The 17702-nt window shown below is 43.3% G+C and overlaps 1 long non-coding RNA gene across 1 annotated transcript; it reads right to left on the bottom strand.

The window, feature by feature from the left end:
• Positions 1 to 298: 298 nt before the first annotated feature.
• Positions 299 to 11024, bottom strand: LOC114044765. Its single transcript, XR_003569295.1, has 3 exons — positions 10926 to 11024; positions 2059 to 2111; positions 299 to 380 (listed from the first exon to the last, which is right to left on the bottom strand). It is a non-coding gene; the product is annotated as an uncharacterized LOC114044765 (long non-coding RNA).
• Between the last annotated feature and the right edge of the window lie 6678 nt (positions 11025 to 17702).

Here is a 17702-nt window from a genome sequence, read left to right as displayed (position 1 = left end):
TCTGCCAAGAAAACCCCAAATGGGGTCATGAAGAGTTGCCATGACTGAAAAATGACCAAACAACAACAATAAAGATATCTAGAATATTAGCACAAATATATGATTAAGACATTCTAGAATGGATAAATTGGTCTGAGTTGAGCCTGACTCAGTCCAGACCCTTGGTTTAGGTTTGATATCAGAAATAAGTGAGACACTCATACACCAATCAACAGTTAACAGAACAAGATTTACTTAGCCATAGCATGAGAAGAATATTCAACAAGAATAGAAATTGAGAATACCTGGAGTTGATTCAGCTGAGTAAAGCTCCCTTGTTGGTGCTATCCATCATGATTCACCAACCAAGCCTCCGAGCACCTTGGAAGTTCTCATGGTTGCTTTATACACAAGTGATGAGGGAGTAACATCAGTAATCTGATCCTTTAGTCCCCTGAGCCAAACTTGATTCAAAGAAGGTTACAGTACCTCTTAAGAGAAGTTAGCCTAACTTGCATGGGGTGGGACCCCAGGGGTGGGAGGATAGGGAGGTTAGGATATTGCTCCTACTGAATAAGTAGTCAAAAGACATGAAAATTTAGTTCTCAATAAGAAATTCAAACTATCAACAACTGTATGAAAAAATGCACAAAACATTAATAATAAGAACAATGCAAATTAACATAGCTCTCAGATTTTATCTCACACCCATCAAACTTGAAAAGTCAATAAAAGATTGAAATAGTTAAGACTGGTGATTTTGGAAGATAGTTATGCTGATACACTAATAGTAGAGCTGTGAATTAGTCTAACCATTCTGGAAAATAATTTTAATTTACGTAAGAAAAGTAATTAAATTGTTCCTATCTTTTAATTCAAAAATCCCATAATCAGGCATATACCTCAAGGAAGTAAAATATAGAAAGGTCCTTTACATGCCAAAATATTTATAGCAGTACTTTTTGTATGTAAGGTGTGTGTTGTTGCCCATGTAAGATGTGTATATCCACATGTGATTTATAAACATATAGACAAGCAGCTGTAGGGGAGATATTGATAGATATCTCTTGCCTATTCATCTCCAAAGTAGATTTTGATTCCTGCCTGGAAAGGAACAGGAAAAATGGCCACAACACTAACCACTGTATTCTTCTCTGAGAGGGTAGATGTTGTTTAGTTATGTCTGACTCTTTGTGACCCCATTTGGGGTTCTCTTGGCAAAGATACTGGAGTGGTTTTCCATTTCCTTCTCCAGCTCATTTTCCATATGAGGAACTGAGGCTAGCAAGGTTAAGTGACTTGCCCAGGGTCACACAACTAATAAGTGTCTGAGGCCAGATTTGAACTTAGGAAGATGAGTCTTCCTGACTTCAGGCTGGGCACTCTAACCACTGCACCACCTAGCTGCCCCAAGAGAGTGGGTACCAGACTAGAATTATATCTATCTCCCGCTACTAAATATTGTTGGTCCTGATATTTTAGGTTCAAAAACAAAAAAGAGGGTAACTTCCCTGGCCACTTTCTTAAAAGGGAGCATGTAGCCCTTATCTGACGTATAAAAGACCATCACAAATAGTGAAGAGTGTATAAACCCATTTCTCCAATCAATCAATCACCCAATCAATAAATAAACATGTATTAAGTGCTTATTATGTGCCAGTCACTGTGCTAAGTGCTGTGGATACAAAAAGAGGTAAAAAACAGCCCCTGCTCTGAATGAACTTACAATTTAATAGGGGAGACAACATGCAATCAAATCTATACGAAGCAAGTTATATACAGGATAAATAGTAAATAATTAACAGAAAGAAAGTACTAGAATTAAGAGGGTTTGGAGACATTCGGTAAAAGATAGGATTTTAGCTGGGACTTAAAGGAAGCAAGGGAGATTAGTAGCAGAGTGGAGGAAGGAGAGCATTCCAGGCATAAGGGACAGCCAGAGAAAATGCCCAGAGCTAAGAGATGGAGTGAAAAAAGCAAATAGAAAACAGAAATCAGAGAAGTTATATGGATTAGACTATATTAAAAATAGGCAGATTGAATGAACTTTCCCACAGGTAGTGAGATATCTCAACTCACCATAGCTCGTGAAAATTCTCCAGTCTCATCCAAGAGGAAATTCCTCAAAGTCTCTATGAAGGCAAAGAAAAAATCAGGAATCTGTTGAGGAGTTGGCTTCCTTTACATGCTTGACACTTCCAAGTCTTTTTTCTCTTTCCTTCCAGAAGTCAGCTCAAAATGACAGTCCAGAACTGTGCATGTCCTCTCTTAAAGTGAGAATAAAGAATATCTCTCCTCTCAAAGATCTAGCACCAGCTCTACCCCTCACATAGTCATACAAAGTGATGTCTTCATTCTCCCCACCAATTAGGAATCACTTTTTAAAAATCTATTTAAGATTTTTTTATTTAAAAAAAATTTCCCCAGTTACATGTAAAAACAATTTTAACATTCATTTTTAAAACTTTGAGTTCCCAATTCTCTCCCTTCCTCCTCCCCCCTACCCATTGAGAAGGCAAGCAGTTTGATATAGGTTATACATGTGTAGTCATGCAAAACAAATTCATAATAGTCATGTTGTGAAAGAAAATACAGACAAAAAAAACCTCAAGAAAAATAAAGTAAAAAAAAAAATACTTGAATCTGTATTCTGACACCATTGGTTCTTTCTCTGGGTATGGACAGCATTTTTCGTCATAAGTCCTTCAGAGTTGTCTTGGGTCATTGTATTGCTGAGAATAGCTAAGTCATTCACAGCTGATCATCTTACATATTGCTGTTACTTTGTACATAGTACATTTTACTTTGCATCAGCCCATGCAAGTCTTTCCAGGTGTTTCTGAGAGCAAAGGAATCACTTTCTACAAGCAGCATATAATACTGCTTGGTTGAGAGTCAGGTTACATGTGTTAGCAAAAACTAGAAACAAAGTAAATATACATCAGTTGATCAAATAACTAAAAAAAAAAGAGTTGGGAGATAATGTAATGGTAGATAAATGTAATGGATTATTTTTGTGTTTTAAGAAAAGATAAAAATGATGAATATAGAGAATCATTGAAAGACTGATGAACTGCTGTAAAGTGAAGTAAGCAGAACCAGGAAAGTAATATGCACAATGTCTATAACAACATATATAGAAATAAGAATAATAGTAAAATAACTGAAACTGAATTCTGTGAAATTATAATGACCAAACCTAACCCTAAAGAAGAAATATGAGAAAGTGCCTTCCTTTCTTTCTTTGAAGAAGTAGGGGATTATGAATGTGAAACGCAATAGATACATCAGGCTTTTTCAATGTGTTGCCTAGTCTCATCTAACTTTTTTTAAGGCAATTGAGATTAAGTGACTTGCCCAGGGTCACACAGCTAGTAAGTGTCTGAGGTCAGATTTGAACTCAGGTCCTCCTGACTCTAGGTCTGGTGCTCTATCCACTGTGCCATCCAACTGCCCCTATATAACTCTTTTTTTTTCTTTTTGTTATTTCTTGTTATAAAGGATGGTTCTCCAGGAAGAGGGACATACATTGGAAAATCTAATTGATATAAAAACAAAGGATGTCTATAAAAATTTATTATTAAAATATTGAAATAGTTGATATTGATGGGGCGGTAGAAAGACAGGCACAAACTCTGGTGGTGGCACAGATACTGGTGGTAGAGCTGTGAACTAGTCTAACTATTCTGAAAAACAATTTTAATTTATGTAAGAACAGTCATTAAACTGTTCATATCAGAGACCCCATTACTTGTCATGTATGACGAAAAGGTAAAAAATAGAAAGAAGTGTCTCTTTCATACCCAAATATTCATAATAGTACTTTTTGTGTTAGTAAAAACTAGAAACAAAGTAGATTACATCAAATGGGGAGTAATTGAACAAACTGTGGTACATGTACATAATGTAATTGTTATGCTACAAAAAATGTAATGCAAAAAATTCAGAGAAACTTGAAAAGATTTATACGAATTTAGTATACAGAAAGAACAATATATGCAATAGTTAAAATAACTAAAAACAACATGAAAGGTGGTTGAACTGAGATTCAATACATTGATCGATCTTATTTCTAGAGAATAAATGATGAAACGCACTTCTCTGTTGCCAGTAGAAAAATGGAGGACTAAGGGTATAGAATGTTGCATATGATCTCAAATACATTCTCCATTTATGTTGGTTTTACTTCACTCTTTTTCTTTGTTACACGGAAGTATTTTCTGTAAGGGGGTTTATCTTTGTTAGGGCAGCCAGGTGACACGGTGAATAGACCACCAGGCCTGGAGTCGAGAGGACCTGAATTCAAATCTGGACTTTGACACTCACTAGCTGTGTGACCCTAGACAAGTCACTTAATCCTGTTTGCCTCAGTTCTTCATCTGTAAAATGGCAGACCACTCCAATATCTTTGTGAAGAAAACCCCAAATGGGTTCTGGCAAAGAGTCGGACATGACTGAAAGGACTGAATAACAACAAACAACAACAACAACAACAACATATCTTTGTTACAAAAGGGTAGCTTCTTGAGGAAAGATTGTGTAGCAAAAACAAAAGGTGTGCCTATAGCTTTTTAAAAAATTATGGTCACCACATATACAAAAACGTTTATAGCAGCTCTTTTTGTGGTGGCAAATTGGGGAAATTGAGGGGATGCCCATCACTTGGGGAATGGCTGAACAAGCTGTGGTATATGAATGTGATGGAATACTATTGTGTTATAAGAAATGATGAGCAGGCAGACTTCAGAAAAACCTGGAAAGACTTACATGAACTGATGCAGAGTGAAGTGAGCAGAACCAGAACAGTGTACACAGTAATAGCAATATTGATGGTGATCAACTCTGAATGACTTAGCTATTCTCAGCAATACAATGATCTGAGACAATTCTGAAGGGCTGATGGAATCTGAATGTAGTTTGAAGCGTAACCTTTTCACTTTATTTTTATTGCTTTTATTTTTTTTGCAACATGGACAATGTGAAAATATGTTTTGCATGATTTCACATGTATAATTAATATCACATTTCTTCCCTCCACAATGGGTGAGAGGGAGACAACTCAGAACTCGAAAAAAAAGTTTAAATGTTAAAAATAAATAAATGATACATTTTTTTAAAAATTAGAAGAAAGAGGCACTTGAGATGAACCTTGAAAGAAGCCAGAGATTAAAAGAGATGGAGTGGAGGAATGGGGGGGTAGTCAGTGCAAAGACACAGAGACGTAGTGTTGTTTGCGAAAGCCAGTTTGACTGGACGTTAGAGCTCAGGAATGGAAGTAATGTTTAATAAAGTTGGAAAGGTAGGAACAGGCCACATTGTGATGGCTTTTAAAAGGTAATTAGAGAGCACTTCTAGGACTATATCCCAAAGAGATCATACAAACGGGAAAAGGACCCACATGTACAAGAATATTTATAGCAGCTCTTTTTGTGATGGCAAAGAATTGGAAATTGAGGGAATGCCCATCAATTGAGGAATGACTGAGCAAGTTGTGGTATAAGAATGTAATGGAATACTATTGTACTATAAGAAATGATGAGCAGACAGACTTCAGAAAAACCTGGAAAGACTTGTATGATCTGATGCTGAGTGAAGTGAGTAGAACCAGGAGAACATTGTACACAGTAATAACCACGTTGTGCAATGACTAATATTGATAAACTTAGCCCTTCTCAGCAATGCAAGGATCTAAGACATCTCCAAAGGCTTCATGATGGAAAATACTATCCACATGCAAAAAAAGAACTATAGAGTCTGAATGCAGATTGAAGCATACTATTTGCTATTTTTTTTCTTCTGTTTTATTTTGTTTCCTCTTTCTGGTGGTTCCTCCTATTGGCTCTAATTCTTACTTACAACATCACTAATGTGAAAATATGTTTAACAGGAATGTATATGTATAGCCTATATCAGATTGTGCACCTTCTTGGGGAGGGTGGTAGGGAGGAAGGGGGAGAAAAATTTTAAACTCAAAAGCATATGGAAATGATTGTTGATAAATCAAAATAAATTAATTTCAAAAAAGATAATTAGAGGAATTAATTTTAGATTCTAGAAGCAATAGGGCATCAACAGAATGATTGAGATGGGAAGACTAATTAGGAAGCTATTGCAATAGGCCAGAGGAGAGGTGATAGGGACCTGAACTATGGTAGTAGCTGTGTGAGTGTAGTGGAGACATATGCCAGGGATATTGGGGAGGTAGAAACAAGAAGATTTGGCAACTGATTGCATATACAGAGCAAGGAGTCAAGGATGACACCAAGGTTGGGAAGTTGAGGAAATAGAAGGACAGTGGCCCTTTGACAGAAAGAGGAAAGTTTGGAAGGGGGCTGGGTTTGGGCAGAAAAGATGAGTTCAGTTTTAGACATATTAAGTTTGAGATGCATATAGGACATTCAGTTTAAAATGTCTAATAGGAAGGTAGTTGCTAATATACTACTGGAACTCAGATGACAGACTAGGGCTAGATATATAGATTTGGAAATAATCTGCATAGATATGATCACTAAACTCATGGGAGCGTCTCATCAAGTGAGATGTTATAAAGGGATGACAGAGGAGGGCTCAGGGCAGATTCTTGGGTACCCCTATGGTTAGGTGGTATGATGCAGATGATGAAACCATTAAAGAGACTGAAAAGCAAGAGAGAGACAGGGTAGGGGAAACCCAGGAGAGGACAATGTTAGGAAGAGAGACAGAGACAAATGGAGACAGAGAGACAAAGAATCCAGGAGATAGTAGTCATTAGTGTCAAGTGCTGCAATGAGATTCAGGAGGATGAGCATAGAAGGTCTCTGAGGACGTTGCACAAATCTGAAGGAGGGGAAGGAGACTGAGGTCAGCTCACAAGAAGACTCAGCTCTTCCTTTAGGACCCAGAATCCCAGAGAAATTCCTCCTCACCTCCTTCCCCTCCCATTCTTCTTCCAAGACTGAAGGGGTACTCAATTCACTAGTGACAATTTTGGATTCATTGTCTAAGCCCCATTCCAAACCCCTGCTTCCCCATCTGAGACCCTTTACAAAAGTAAAGCTGAGCAGGGGCTGAATGCCTCCCCATAGAGAGTCAGAAAGAGTCAGAGCTCAACCAAAAGCTGCCTTCTTTTAAGGGTCCACCAGGAGGCAGAGCAAACAGAGGCCAGCCCCATCCCTTCAGAACCCCCACAACTCCTTGAAGGGGAAGTCTAGCTGTCACTGGTCACAACCCCTTCTGTCTCCTTTCCAGGCCTAGATGGAGCTGAGCTTTGTAACCTGTCATCCTTAACCCTGGAAATTCTCCCAGAAGAGAAAGAAGGAAGGAGAGAGAGGAAAAGGAAAGATAGAAGGAAGGAAGGAAGGAAGGAAGGAAGGAAGGAAGGAAGGAAGGAAAGAAGGAAGGAAGAAGGAAGGAAGGGAGGGAGGGAGGGAGGGAGAGAAGGAGGGAAGGAAGAAGGAAGTAATGAAAGAGGGAATAAGGGAGGGAGGGAGGGAGGAAAGAGGGAAAGAAGGAAGCAAAGAAGGAAGGAAAGGAGGGAGGGAGGAAGAAAGAAGGGAAGAAGAAAGGGAGGAAGGGAAGAAGGAAGGGACAGAGGGATGAAGGGAGAGAAGGAAAGAGAGGAAGGAGGAAGGAAAGAAGGAAGGGAGGGAGGGAGAGAGTGAGGAAGAAAGGAGGGAAGAAGGGAGGAAAGAAGGGGGGACAGAGGGATGAAGGGAGAGAAAGAAGGACAGAAGGGAGGGAAGGAGAGAGGGAGTGAAGGAAGAAGGAAGTAATGAAAGAGGGAATAAGGGAGGGAGGAAGGAAGGAAAGAAGGAAGAGAGGGAGGGAGGGAGGAAGAAAGGAGGGAAGAAGAGAGGGGGAAGGAAAGAAGGAAGGGACAGAGGGATAAAGGGAGAGAAGGAAGGAGGGGAAGGAGGAAGGAAGGAAGGAAAGGAGGAAGGGAGGGAGGGAGTGAGGAAGAAAAGAGGGAAGAAGGGAGGGACAGAGGGATGAAGGGAGAGAAGGAAGGAAGGAAGGAAAAAGGGAGGGAGGGAGGAAAGGAGAGAAAGGAGAAGAGATGGAGGGAGAGAAGAAGGGGGGGAGGAAGGGAGGAAAGGACTTCTTTTCCAGGCTATCCTGGGAGCAGACTGTTGTCGGTCCCTGTTCCACCCTGTCTCTCTGCTCCTCCCTCAGCCTCCCAGCCCTGGAAGCCTGGCCAGCTGCATTCCAGCCCTGGGCCATCACCATAACAACCTGACAGAGTAGCCAGGACAGGCCAGGGAAAAGGAGCCAGGACAAATCTAAGGCCAGAGCACCAGACCAGGGAAAGGGGTAGGGACAGGGAACTAGGACAAAGACAGGGCCAGGATAGGGACTAGGACAGTACCAAGACCCAGACAGAGCTGAGAGAGGGACAAGAAGTCAGAGTCAGAACCAGAGAACCAGGCCAGTGAAAGAGGCAGACCAGTTCTGGGAATAAGCCAAGTCAGGAAGCCAGGACAGGCTACAGACAGGTTCTCTCTTTGTCCTTCAGTATTTCCCTAGGCTCTGAAGAGTCCGTGGTGCCTAAGAAGGGCAGCAATGGTAGGAGTTAGGGTGTCAGGTAACTCTTCAGAGAAGGAGTCAATACCTGCAGCCACTGCCTATCACTACCCCCTCCCCTGCCCCCCCCCCCTCAAATCTTGTCTCCAAAGACAGGAGTCATAGATGAAAGGAAGAAGGATCTGGGCATCAGGGAAAGGTATATAGGGGGTTGTGCTTACCACTGTTGTGGGGATATTCTAGGTTGCCTGTAATAATAATATTGAAGGTTTGCAAAGCCTTTTACATCTTATCTTATTTAATCAACATGACAAGGTAGGTATTATCCCCATTTTTCAGATAAGGAAACAGGCTTAGAGAGGCTAAGTGGCATGCCCATGGTCACACAGATAGTAATATCTGAGGTAGGACTTGAACTCAGATCAACTAACTGCCTATTGGATATTTCAAAATGAATGTCCTATATGCATCTCAGATTCAATGTGTCCAAGATTGAACTCATCTTTTTTGCCCAAACTTACCCCCACTTCCTGTCAAAGGGGACCACCATCCTTCCATTCCCTCAATTTCCCAACCTTGGTGTTATTTGTAGTTCTTCATTTTACCTATCCAATCAGTTACCAAATTTTCTCCTTTCTACCTCCTAAATATCTCTGGCGATATATCTTCTCTCCACTCACGCAGCTAGCATTCTAGTCTTCCTGATTCTAAGTTTAGCTCCAGTAGCCTCAGTGGAGCAATGAATGATTCCTCTCCTTTCTGTGTCTGCAGCTATGGAAGGAGACAACTTGTAGGATCACCTAATCTCAAAGTTGGAAGGATCCTTCTAAAATGACATCCAGATTAACTCCTTCTTAAAGAGTTAAAGGGAAACTGAGGTACAGAGAAGGGAAGTAATTTGCTAAAGATCACACAGGTAATACATGAGAGAGCCAGGATTTGGTACTCTTTTCATCACAACATCTAAGCTGTTTCTAGACAGCAGCGGACTCTGGGGAGGAAATTCAGAGGGAAGGAGAAATGCATCACGGACTTTTTCAGGTAGTAGGTGAGGCATCAGGGCCCTGAGTTGTTGGATGTACTGAGCCTCTGGGCCCCTGAACCTCTTAGCCTCAAGCACCCCAGGGTGCCCTGATTTCTGAGTTTCCTGAGCACCAGTGAGTCCCTGAACCCTTAAAATACTGGTTCTTGAGTACTCTTGAGCCTTTAACCCCTGAACCCTGAACAACCATCTAAGCTCCTGTTTGCCCTCAACCATTGAGAAGTTATTCCTGCCCATCCCTCAGATTACTTTGCACTTATTTTTATATCTATAGGAAGTAAACTTTAAAAAGTGAAAGAAAGAAGGAAAAGAAGGAATAAAAGGAAGGAAGGAAGAAAGAAAGAAAAAGAAAGAAAGATGAAGAAAGGAAGATCTCTTTAAGGGCAGAGACCCTTTTATTTTTGTCTTTGTAATCCCAACACCTAACACAATGCCTAACACATAATAGGCATTTAATAAATGCTTGTGGATTGATTGATTGACCTTCTAAGCCCAGAAATCATTGATAACCTTGAGCCTCTGAGCCCTGAGCCCTTGGGTCCTCCTAAGCCCCCAGACCATAGCCAATGAATCCTTGACCGCCTGAAACTTACTTTGGGTACCATTTTTTATCCCCAACTCTTGGTCCCTAGGGTAATTCTAAGTCCCAAAGTCCTTGAGTCTTTGCTCCTTGAGCCCCAAGTACCTGAACCCTCAGCCCTGAAGCTTTTTCTGTGTCCTGGATTCTAGGTCTTGGAAAGCCCATCTGAGGAAGAGATCTTCCCTCCCACAGGCCCTAGGAGGGACAGGGGCGGGGTGGAAAGGAGAGAGGACAGCTGAGGTGAAAGTATCCATCCGTCTGACTGGGTGTCTGTCAGTCTCAGCCCCTCCCTGACGGCTGCTCCACTCTTCCCAACAGAAACTTGAGTCACAGACACTGTCCAGGCTTCCACCCTCGCGACCTCAGCCCCGCCCGTTGGGCCCAGAATCTGGCACTTGGGAGGGAGGAGAGGGAGGGGACGGAGGAGGGATCTTGGGGGAGAAAACCGTGTATTTCTGTCCACATGTGTGTGTTCTCGGAATCTAGGGTCCTCCTCAGTCTCTGCCTTACAGTCTTAATCTTTCTTTGATTCTCGGTGATTCTGTCTGTATATTATTCATATTATTATTAATAAAACTAATGATGCTAGTAACTCATCTTTATATGGGGATTTAAGGCTTAGCATGGATCTCTATCCTGCTCTCCTTCTTCTTGACTCCCACACCCCCACTCACAAGTCTGCTCATTTTCTCGGGTTCAGGTTTGGGAGAACAGCAGAGGGAAGCTTGTTCCTTTACGGAGACCTCAGATCAGCCAGAAACTTCAGACTTCGTCCAGTTCACTCCTCCTCCTCCCTCTTAGAACTAGGACTCTAGGGGTGCCTACCGCGCACTTCCTCTTTGTCCCAAACCTGCAGTTCAGTCCCGATCCCGGATCCCCAGGCTCACAAGGGCCAGCTCTTTGAGGCTGGGTGTGCCGGCAGATGCCAGCGCGCTGACACAAAGCACCCCCCCTCCCTCGGGGCGGGTGTCGACGTCACTGGGAGGGACGGTGATTGGTGGGGAGCGTCCCCCTTAGAGACACCTGCCTCACCGCTGTTGTTCCCAGGGACCCAGGAGTCCCGACTTGAGTTGGGTGTCTATGGTGACTAAGGAGGGTGGATAGGGAGAAAGGGAAGAACCTTGTTAGAAGGGATCCCAATAGTTGGGACTGACCCTCCCTTTCCTCCTTCACTACCCCTGTCCTCCTTGCTGTTCCCTTCACCTCACTGTAGTTCTGCACCCTGGGGTTTCCCCGCTCGGTAATGACCTGTTCTGTAGTCATCCAGACACCCTTCCCTCAGCAGGAGATACACTTTAATCATCTGAGGTGCCAAATGAGGACATACCTCTCCTTCCTCATCCACCACCCCCTGCCACCTAATAGGGAACGAAAGGCTGGAGGGAAGCATTGGTTGGTCTCTCCTCTGAGGTGGTAGATTAGAGGTTCAGAAAGAGGCATAAGTTTTCAGATGAGGCCAATATGTTCAATTATTTTGTTTGACTTTTTCTTTTCTTTCTTTCTTTTTTTTTTAACAAAGGTTAGAGGGAGTAAGTAGTGTCAATAGGAAATATTAATAATGTTTAAAACAATAGAAAGGCATAAAAACATTTTGTTAGGTTAAAAATAAATACATTGCAATTAAAAATTAATTTAAAAACGTTCAGATGAAAGGGAGGACAAAGGGCAGAGTCGTGGCTCATATATTTAGAGCTGGAAGGAACTCCAAAGGTCATTTGGAATCAAAGAATGAATCTGAGCTGTCAGTTGATAGCCCAGTACTTGGGCAAGTCACTTAACCTCTGTGTTAGTTTCATTATCTATAAAATCAGGCTAGTAAGAATTACACTACTTATCTTACAGGGTTGTTGTGAGAGTCAAATGAAATCATTCATGTAAATTTTGTAAACAGGAAACATAAAGGGCTGTATAAAAATTAGCTATTCTCTTTCAATAACAAACATTGATCATGGGCCTACTGTGTCCTGGGCCCTGGGGATACCACACAGGTAGATGCCACAGAGCCCCTGCCCTCAAGAAGCTTATTTTCTAAAGGCACTTTGAGGCGGGATTGAGGAGAAAAACCATGACCTCACTAGCATTGAGGAATCTGAGTCTCCTCAAGTCCCCACTGAGCTCTAAGTAACAGATTAGCTTTTCAGAACCACCTGAAGAGTCTGGAGCAGCAATCCTAACTCAACCATTGGGAGGTTGGTCTGGCATCAAGGTACAGAAAAACACTGGATTGAACTCCTGGTGCAGCCACTTACTATCTCAGAAGAAATGCAAGATGAGAAAATTTAGAGAATCCACCCCAAATGTTCATATGGACTATTTGTGCCTGACCTGTGGTAGAACATTCGGAATTCATATTGGTCTGATCAGCCACAGTCAGACACACTGAAACTTGATTCTTGTATAGTGATGTCATTTTGGTCCTCTTTGAGAATGAAGAACGATAACCAATCTGTGTGACCCTGGCTAAATCATTTATCTCTCTGGTCTCAGTTTGTCCCTCTAAATCTGAGAATTTGGGGCCCCTTTTCCTGCTTAAAATTCTATAATCTTGCCATGGCCTTCCCCTTTCCCCATTTCTTGACTCTCCTCCTCTCTGCATACCAGATGACTGGGCTTCTGTTCTGTCTTTGTGTTTCTATCTTGCTCATTCTCTCAGGGTGGTCCTCACTCCCAAAACGTCTGCCCTTCTACTTCTCTGCTCCCCGGAAGCCTCTGCCCATCTCATTGTATCTATCTATGTATTTTATCTAACAATCTATGGATTTTTGATACTCATGCCCCTGTGTTAGGGGAGGAGGCAAAGGGATCTGGCACTGGGGAGGTTAGGAGAGGGAAAATAGCCTCCCTCTCTTGTGTCAGGTTTTGCCCACTCCCCCTTCTCACCCAGGAAATCACATGGTTAGAGGAAGTCATGGTTCACTCATCCCTGCTTCCCTTAGGGTTGGGAGTCAGGGCAGCAGATCTGCCAGAATTCTAAAGGGAAGGGACTTATGAGCACAGAGCCAGAGGTTCTGTTGCCCATCCCTTCACTCTGTGACTCAGCGTCCCTACCAGACCTGGTACAGCTTCTTGGTGCAGAGAGATATCCCCACAAAGGCACTCTCCCAGATCCTGAGAGAACAGTCCCTTTTCTTTTCTTGGCAGAATCAGAAATCAGACTCAATTTAAACAAAATTTTGTAGGCAACAGGGATTTGAATGGAAAGGAGATTAACTCAAAGGCCTCCTTGACTAGTTCTCCTAGATGTTACCTTGACACTTATGCCCAGTCTCTCATACTTCCTTGAGTCACTTTCTTCACCATCCCAATAAACTGGCCCATCATTCACAAAGCTCCTAAATCTCATCACCTATTACTGGGAGCCTTTCCAGATGAATCATTTTGATTCCATTCCTCCAAATCTTTGCTTAGCTCCTGTAGTCTACTACATTCAAAGCCCTGGAGAGTTAGCAATTTTTTGTTGATTTGTCTTGACATAGAAGTGCCTGGCCTTCTCTCTGATAGAGCATCCTCAGTAATTCCCTCATCTTAATCCCCATGCCATCCCTTAAAATATTCTTTCTAGAGCCCTAGAACATTGGAGCTGGAAAAAAACTTTGAGACATCATCTCTTCCACCCCAACCAATAAACAGTGAGGAACAATGGACTGCCAAAGGCAGCACTATCTGTTAAAATGAGTTTCAGTACTATTAAAGATGGCCCTGGTTCAACTTGCAAGTTGTCTCTACTGGATTTCTACTTTTGTTACCTGATTCATGAACAAATTGATTCCTATTAAAATATTAATATAAAAGTGCAAAGATTAACTTTAAAAATACGCAGATGGAAGAACAGAGACTGGAGCAGCTAGATGGCACAGTGGATAGAGCACCAGCCCTAGCACAAGGCTCAGGAGGACCTGAGTTCAAATCCAGCTTCAGAAACTTATTAGCTGTGTGACCCTGGGCAAGTCACTTCACCCTTACTGCCTCCAAAAAAAGAAAAGAAAAGAAAAACAGACCCAGAGAGGGGAAGGAACTTGCCCAAGGTCACATAGCAAGTTAGTGGCAGAGGTAGCATTACAACTGGGGTCTCCTGACTTATAGGCCAGGGTTCTTTACGTTAGACAACACTGACTCTCTTGGTCTTGGTTTAACGTATCTTTTCTTCTCTCTAGAGATCCTGTACATCGATAGTTGCCTCAAACTGTGACTTTTCCAAGGGTGGAGACCAGGTCTGGCACAGCACAATTAAATACTTGATTAAGAGGCTTTTGAATCCTTTTTAAATAAAACAGTGTGTTGATCATGGCACACCCATCACTTGATGCTCCAAACCATTCAATGGTTCCCCCCTACCTATAGGATAAAATCCCAAGATGTTTAACCTGGCATTCAAAGCCCTTCAAATTCTGACCCCAACACACCTTTCCAACCACTATTTCTCATGCTAATTCCTATGGGATTACTAAAATTCCCCAAATGGTCCCCTCCTCCCATCCTGGCCTTTCCCATCTCTGTACCTTTGTTTATGTTCTGACAGGGATGCTGCTCCCTTTCTGCCGAAAAATATTTCTTTCCCCAATCTCTAACTGTAGAAATGTTACCTAAATAATGTTGTTGTAAATAATGAGACATTGTGGGAAAGGGCCCTGGGTTCTGGTAACAGCTCTAACTCTTACTACTCACATTAATAGTCAATTAAATCCGATAATCATTCATTAAGTGCCTACTATGTTCTAGGCCCTGAGCCAGGTGCTAGGGCTAAAAACACAAAAAAGGAATCAGTTTTTGCTCTTGAGGAGCTTCTACTAAATGGAATGGGGATGGTATATAATGCAGCATGAAGACTGGTAAGTAAATACAAAGTAATTTCAGCAGGGAGAGAAAAGTGAGAACTGAGGGACCAGAAAGTTCATGTGCCATGAGCTGAGCCTTGATGGAAGAGAGGGACTGATTTAGAGTTGAAGGTGAATAAAGGGTGTATTGCAGGCATTACCAACAGTCTGTTCAAAGATACCTTTCTTTCTTTCTTTGGAGGCAATCTGGGTTAAGCAACTTACCCAGGGTCACACAGCTAGTAAGTGTGTGAGGACAGATTTGAACTCAGGTCCTTTGGACTCCGAGGCCACTTTATCCACTGAACCACCTAGCAGCCCCAGCAAAGACATCTTGAGACAATTCCTTGAGTCCATGAATGAATGAATGAATGAAAAAAATTAATGTGAAGTGTGAAGTGAATGAAAAAAAAATTTATCAAGTGCTTACAACTTGCAAAGCACTATGTTAGGGAGAAGCTAGTAGGTCAGTTTATCAGAAACATAGTATATGAATGGAAATATCATCTCAAATGCAGGAAGTGTTACCTGTTTTCCCTCAGCAGCTAGTGCCTCTACTGAAATTACATTGTACTTATTTTGTTGTTGTTTTTAATCTACTTACATGTACTCAATAGAATGTAAATTCCTTGAAGGCAGGAGCTATTTCATTCTTCTAGCCCTAGCACCTAGCACAATGCCAGTCATTTCTTGGTAAGTGATTAATAAATGCTTGTTGATTTGATGCTTAATTGTTTCCTCCTTTGTAAAACAGAGTAATAATACTTTCCCTCCAAATGGCACAGGGTTGCTGTAAGGCATTCACTTTGTAAACTATAAAGGGCTAAGGAAATGTAATCCATTTTTATTGTAGTCCTTTAAGGCCTAGCTCAGATGCTATCTCCTTTGGGAAGCCTTCCCTGACCACTCTGGCCAATGGTACAGTCAATGAAGGCTGTGGGTGTACTGTGGGGGAGGGGGAGGTAGTTATATTTTTCTCCATGTGTTTGATTTCCTTTCCGCTAGATTGTAAGGTTCATGAATTCCAGGACCAGGTTTTGTGTAGATCTTTGTTTGCTCAGCTCTTGGCATAACTATACTTAGGAGATACTCTGTGAAACAAGGAACAGTGTCCTGGACTTGACTGAGAGTCAGAAGAACTGGGTTCCAGTCCTGACTCTCTCACTGACTTGAACTATCACCTTGAGCAAATCACTTCCCCTCTCTGAGTCTCAGTTTCCTCATCCATTTATAGATGTTATAGTCTCTAAGGTGCCTCTAGGTTTCTGACACTCTCCCCCGCCCCATGAATTTACTATCCCAGCTCAACTAGGGGCTATTTTCCCTTAGCCTGTCTTCTAGGTCACTGATGCTCTCTCTCTTTACTCCGGACTTCCTCACCTCCAAGGAACCCAAAAGAGAGGACCTCCTCCTTCCAAGTTCCCAAAGGCATGAACCTCTTTGTCTTGATGTATGAGGGTGGCCCAGCTCCCCTACTCCCTCCAGGAACTGACCAGCAGGGAAGATGGGTTTGCTCAGAGCTCTGGGAGCAGCAATTACGGCATACTTGATCCCCAGAAAGAGGCCCTTGCATCTGGACCAGGGGCTAATGCCTGGACAAAGGAAGAGCCAGCAACTTGAAACTCCTGGGGTCAGGACAAAGAGCAAAGCCAGCAGTGGTCAGGATCTGATCTTATCTTCCCTTCCACTCAAACCCTGCTCTCCCTTATTCCCTCCCTCTCTTGCTTCCATCTCTCACCAGGCCCCTGCAGCCCCATCGATCCACCTTTCTGCAAGCTCCTGCCCTCTGTCCGGTGTCCGGACGATGGACTTGGCTCCTGTCCCTGGCCCCAGCTTCCTCAGTGGGCCTGGGGAGAAGGGGGTGGGGATGCTGATGGAGAGGAAGGCAGAGACCGCAGGGTCAGAAGGGGGAGGGGGGAAACCATTGGGAGTAGAGACAGATGTGGCCCTGAATGGGCCTACATGTTTCAGAGTTATAATTACTGAAAGAGGAGGGGGGAAGGGAGAGGGTCAGGGCATCTGCCTGAGTTTACTCGGCTACCCCTTGGAGTATTGAAGTAATTTAGGGTTGGGGGATCGGTGTGTGCAGATGGTTTCGGGCTAAGGAAGCTGAGCCTCTGGGCCCCGCTCGAGCCTAGCTCTGAGCCTGCAACAGGCAGAGAAGCAGCTCCTCGGGAGAGGAGAGCTCCTGGTATCCCCCTCCCCCAATAGCTAATTGGGCTTAGGAAGGGGGTTGGGGGGGCATATTCGCTTGGGATTTGATTTTTTTCTCAGAGCTGGGAGCGGTATCCTATAACCCCAGGCCCGCAAACCTCACACGTCTGCTGGAGGATTTGGGGGGGGTAGATTGGGGGCCCACATCCCCCCCCCTTCTCCGGGGTGGTGAGTCACCAGCTTCTTTCTCAACTCTCCCTACATAGTCTCTACACTCTGCTGGACGATACCAAACGACGTTTGCGGGGGAGAGACGGCCCAAAAGGCCCCTCCCTAAGTCTTTTTGCCGATCTCTTTTTCTCTGGCAAAGAGTGGTCCCCACGTCTTTAACATTTTCTCCCCTGCTAGAGGCGGAACAGTAGAGGGTGACACCTTCTACCCACCTGCGCAGGGTCTCAAGGGGGGGCCTGCCCTCCCCTCGGTGGCACACTTGGTACAGGCCAGCCGAGAGACCAGGGCCGGAGCCGGGAATCTGTACAATAGCTCTGGGGCCGTGGCCGGGGCCGCGCCGGCACTGGGCAGCTGTCGAGGCCGTCGCCTCCCCCACCCCCACCGCCCCGCCCCGCGAGCCCGG

This window comes from Vombatus ursinus, unplaced genomic scaffold (assembly GCF_900497805.2).
Source record: "Vombatus ursinus unplaced genomic scaffold, bare-nosed wombat genome assembly UNPS02014775.1, whole genome shotgun sequence".
Classification (NCBI taxonomy): Eukaryota; Metazoa; Chordata; class Mammalia; order Diprotodontia; family Vombatidae; genus Vombatus; species Vombatus ursinus.
Note: the sequence above shows the minus strand (reverse complement) of the source record. Positions and strands in the feature narration are given on the sequence as shown.